Consider the following 5,615-nt stretch of genomic DNA (forward strand, 5'->3'; position numbering starts at 1 on the left):
CTCGTGTCTCTCCTCTCTCTTTCTGGAAGTGATCGTTGGGAGTCAGCCCTGCTGTATCCCTACTTGGGAGGCAGTTAGTTTGGGTAAATGGGCATGGAGAGCCAAGGGAGGTGCCAGTCTGCTGAGAGGAGACTGGAGGGGTGAAGTGGAGGAAGGGGAAAAGGAGAGGGAAAGATGAGAAACCGCACCAGGCACGGGGATGCAGGTACTGCCCAGACCCTGGAGTTGTCACAACTCGGCTGGGCTGCGGAGGACATGACAAGAACACCTAGGACAGTGGGGGGAAGCAGAAGGAAGGGGTGTGGTTTCCTTCAGTAAGTGAGGAAACAGGCAGTGGGTGTAGGCGAGGTCCTCCCTTCCTCACAGTCGCCACAATGACACTGCCTGGTTTCCAACAAGCAAAATTCGAGATGGGGGGAGCAGGCAGGAGGGGGCCAGGGTACACGGACACCAGGACTTAATGCCCTCATTACTAGCTGAAGCCAGAGAAGCCTTGGGACTTGACTGACACTTACCTTCGTTCCACTGAGCCTGGCAGTGACAGTGGGCTGAAACAGAACCATCACTTGGCCAAGAAACCAAATATGAACCTGGAACCTCCTGCACTATTCCTACTTGGGAGACAGTTTGGGTAAATGGGCATGGAGAGCCAAGGGAGATGCCAATCTGCTGAGAGGAGACTGGAGGGAAGAGGTGGGGGAGGAGGAAAAACAGAGGGAAAGACATGAGAAACCGCACAAGGCATGGGGATGCAGGTGCTGGCAACTGGTCCAGGATTGTAGCTACCTGGGTTCATAAGCAGAAATAGGGTTCAGGGTCACATCCAGCCTGCACCCCCAATCTGCCCATCCTCGGCTCTCCGGCCATCTAAGACCCCAGGATTGAGAATTTCTCAGTGATGTATCTCTGGAGGCCCACGGCAACTTCTTCCCACTCAGTGCACAGGAGAAAGGCACAAGGCATCCTCAAACCCGTCAGTCACCCCCAACAGCCGAGGCTCACCCTGCTTCCTTGCTCTGGGCTGGATCATCCTATTTTTAACTTTCTCCATGGCTCCTGACTCTCAGATCATCCATCTCCCTGTTTAACCCTTTCTCGGTTCCCAGCTTCTGTTTGATGTCGCCATCCCTGGCCCCAAAGGTAGTGAGGAGCATGGCAGCCAGCAGGCGGATAGCCAGGGCAGGCAGAGGGCACAGGCACTCCACTCTGGAAGACAAGCGGGGTCACCACCTGCTTTACACAGTGAGTTCCAGGTCGGTCAGGGCTATGTAGTGAAACCCTGTCTCAAAGAACGAAAAAAAAAAAACCCACAAATTAAAAAGTCCTGTTTGGATCACCTCCCATACTGTGTCTCCATCTCCCTCCTTCAGCTATTCAGTACTCCCCAGGCAGGACTTCTGGTCGAGGCACCTCCCCGTTACATCCCTGGCTAATGGTTTCCCTACTGTCCTCCCTTGCCTGTTGCAGATGGCCAGGAAGGATCCAGGCTGGGGTCAGGTAGCCCCTCTACACCTCACAGACCCTGGATCCACTGTTGAGCTAAGGGAACTATACATTCATTATAGCTTGTCCCAGTGTCTATATCAAGACAGTGTCTGTCCTGTCCAGATGGATACGATTTGGGCCACACAGACATGCTACATACATATTTTAAAACTTCTTAACAGCCTATTTTAAAAGAAGGAGGAAAAGATTGACTATTCCATTCAATGCAGTCTACCCAAATTATCCTCATTTCAATACAGAATCATCTCAACATAAAACAACCCGTGTAGGCAGGTGCTCTCCCAAAGCCTCATCCGGGAGCCGAGATGTCCCATTCCTTTTCTTGAGCCTTTTTCTTTTTAAACCCAGAAAGCCTTTGTCCTACTTAGGTCTTCTAGTGCTGTGGTTTAAAAAAAAATTAAAAAAAATAAATAAATAAATAAATAAAAGACCAAAAAGCAAGTTGAGGAGGAAAGGGTTTATTTGGCTTATACTTCCATATCACTATTCATCACTGAAGGAAGTCAGGACAGGAACTCAAGCAGGGCAGAAACCTAGAGGCAGGAGCGGATGCAGAGGCTGTAGAGGAGCGCTGCTTACTGGCTGGCTACTCTTGACTTGCTCATCCTACTGTCTTATAGAACCCAGGATCACCAGTCCAGGGATGGCCCTACCCACAGTGGACCCACAAAGGCCTGGGCCCTCCTCCACCAATCACAAATTAAGAAAATGACCTCTATAGACTTGCCTACAGCTCAATCTTATGAAGGCAATCTCCACCACCCCCTTCTCTGGCTTTTCAAGGCAGGGTTTCTCTGTGTAGCCCCAGCTGTGTAGTCCTGGCTGCCCTGGAACTTGCTCTGTAGACCAGACTAACCTGGAACTTAGATATCTACCTGCCTCTGCCTCCAGAGTACTGGGATTAAAGGCATCAGTTTCTTAAAAATGAAGTAATAAAGTGAAAAAACAAAGCTGTAGAAATAAGGTTCTGGGGATGTAGACATAAAGTAAAATCAGGGGCCCATGTTCCAGGTCCTGGAAAGCAGCAGGCGGTGTGGAAACAAAGTTTTACAGCAGCAAGCAGCAGCTTCAGCCATTTGGCTAAGTGTTTTCTGAGAAGCACTAAGAAGCTGTGTTCCAGAGATAGCCAAGGATATGCTGTAGAAACAAAGTTCTGGTGGTCAGGATGTTGAATCAGAATGACCAGGCTAAGACAAGCCAAAACAAAAATAACTGGTGGTTGCCATGATGTTAAGGTACACGAAAACAAGATTAGCAATTCTCAAAAGAACCCTCCAACCCCGCCTGTGGTGAATTTCAAAAAAGACCACAAACCGTCACCCTGACCTTGCTGCCAACAATCCCCCTACCACCTAGTTACTCAGCCCCTTCCCAGGGACTTTTCAAGGCCATGTTCAGAGCTGGGTAGGGAAGTTGGCTGACTAAGCCAAGAACAGCCCCCTGAGCAAGCCAACCAATGCCTGATGAGATCCTTTGTCCTGTGTTCCACCAACCAGAGTGAGCCAGCTAGTCCTGTTGCAGAAATCTGCCCTCTGTAAAGTAGAAAAGATATGTGCTTTCTGAGTTCAGGATTGACCCCCTCCCCTGTAAGGATGGGTAACCCCATGTACGTGGATCAATAAACCTCATATTATTGCAACTATCTATTGTCAATCTGTGTTCTCTGAGTTGAGCCAAGTTTACTACAAAAACTACAGTCTTTAAAAATCAGAGATACCGGGCAGTGGTGGCTCATGCCTTTAATCCCAGTACTTGGAAGGCAGAGGCAGGCAGATTTCTGAGTTTGAGGCCAGCCTGGTCTACAGAGTGAGTTCCAGGACAGCAAGGGCTATACAGAGAAACCCTGCCCCCCCAAAAAAAAGTTAATTTTGGGACAGGAGAGATGGCTCAGCGGTTAAGAGCACTGAGTGCTCTTCCAGAGGTCCTGAGTTCAATTCCCCGCAACCACATGGTGGCTTATAACCATCTGTAAAGGGATCCGATACCCTCTTCTGGTGTGTATGAAGACAGCTACAGTGTACTCATGTAAATAAAATAAATAAATCTTTTTTTAAAAATCAGAGATATCTTCTAATTCAAAGCAGGTCTAGGTTTGGACTAACCACATATATCAAATATTCAGTGGTCTTTGTGTGGCTGTAACTGACCACCATGAAGAAGCAATATAGAAACCCAGAAATCTAGGAATCACAACATGACAGACCTGGGTCAGCCAGAGGTCAAAGGGACCTCTGTGTGCCACCGTTGCTAGGAGGCAAGAGAAGAGCTAAGGCTGTAGGCTAAGGAGGGAAGAGAGCAAATTCAAGGACAGACTGGGACACATCATGAAACCATCTAAAAGAAAGAAGACCTGCTCAAGGAGCTGGCAGGAGCAGGGGAGGAGGGATGTGCCCGTGTTTTGGAGGCGCTCACTTTAGCGGTGGAACATGGGTTGGTCCATGGGCACCAGGCCAGTTCTTCATGTGATGCTCCTATCTTTACCTGTGACTGCTACGTCACAACCCATACACACACACACACACACACACACACACACACACACACACACACACACGAGAACATTCCTCCATCTTGCTCTCTCTCTCTCCTCTCTTTCCGTGCCACTACCCCTACTCCCTCTCAATTAAACCTCTTACACGTGGAACTGTTTGGGCCTAGTATGGTATTTTCTGACGCGACCCGCCGCTCTAACACATCAATAACCCTTGGGTTTGATTTGGGGAAGCCCAGCTCAATGGATACCAAGTACAAGGATGACTTACTCTGGAAGTATGTGCAGTTCCATGAGGGTGACGTGGACACCACCCGCGGCAAACAGCAGCCTGTCAGCGATGAGTACCAGCAGCTGCCACCCTGCTCAGCCTGTACAAGGTGGATCCTTTATATCGATTTTGGCTGATCCTGTTTTATGAAGTGGTGGAGAGCTCCCTCAGTTCACTGAGCAGCTCCAGCCTGAGCGCTCTGCACTGCGCCTTCAGCATGCTGGAGACAGTGACCATCAACCTCTTCCTGCTCCCCTGGAAGAAGTTCTGCAGCATCAAGACCTACACGGGCCCTTTTGTTTACTATGTCAAGTCCACGTTGCTGGAGAAGGACACCCGAGCCATTCTAAGGTTCACGGGCTATGAACCTGAGTTGGGGACTGCGTTCAAACTCAAAGAGCTTGTGGAGTCCCTCCAGGTGAAGATGGTCTCCTTTGAGCTCTTCCTGGCCAAGGCTGAGTGTGAGTAGATGCTGGAGAGTCCACTCGCAGGTGAAGGACAAAGGCTACTCAGAGCTAGACCTGGTGACTGAGCCCAAGAGCAGCACAGAGGATGCGCGTGGGTGCTCAGATGCCCTGCGGAGGCAGGCTGAGTCGGGAGCACTTGACCACTTCCATGGCTCGTGTGGCACTCCAGAAGTCAGCCAGAGAGCGAGCAGCCAAGGACTACTACAAGCTCCAAGTGACCAAACCCTCCATGTCGGTGGGTGCCTATGACAGCGACTGGGAAAGCAGGAAGCCCTGATGACTTTCCCTCCATCTCCCCCATCAACGGCCTTGGCCTTTGCAGTACATACTTATCTACTCCGGATGACGTAAACCTGTACACAGCTTCAGAACCCAGGACCACCTATCGGAAGCAGGATGCTTTGCAGTCAGATGTATGGCTGGTCAAAAATGATGCCTATTCCATCTACCACGAGCGCATCTCCCACCAAAGAGCCTGCCCTCACCAAGTGCCAAAACTGTGGCCTGTCCTGCAACTCCTCCCTCTGCCAGCGCTGTGACAGTGTACTGGTCTGTCCTTCGTCCTCCAAGCCCAGTGCTTTTCCCAGCAGGGCCTCTGTACAAGGACAGCTTGGCCCATGGGGCACCTATGCGAGAGAAGTATGTGGGCCAGACTCAGGGCCTTGACCGGCTGGCACCTCTCCACTCAAAGCCCAAGCCCTCTACCACAGCCACCTCCCGCTGTGGCTTCTGTAACCGTGCAGGTGCCACCAACACGTACACCCAGTGTTCAAAAGTTTCCTGTGATGCCTGCCTCCGTGCCTACCACTACGACCCTTGCTGCAGAAAGAGTGAGCTGCACAAGTTCACACCCAACAATCAACATGGTGAAAGAAATTAA

The 5,615-nt window shown here is 50.4% G+C and overlaps 1 pseudogene; it reads left to right on the plus strand.

Moving 5' to 3' along the window:
- Positions 1–4,228: 4,228 nt before the first annotated feature.
- Positions 4,229–5,615, plus strand: LOC116078745 (annotated as a pseudogene).

Source organism: Mastomys coucha, unplaced genomic scaffold, assembly GCF_008632895.1.
Source record: "Mastomys coucha isolate ucsf_1 unplaced genomic scaffold, UCSF_Mcou_1 pScaffold5, whole genome shotgun sequence".
NCBI lineage: Eukaryota > Metazoa > Chordata > Mammalia > Rodentia > Muridae > Mastomys > Mastomys coucha.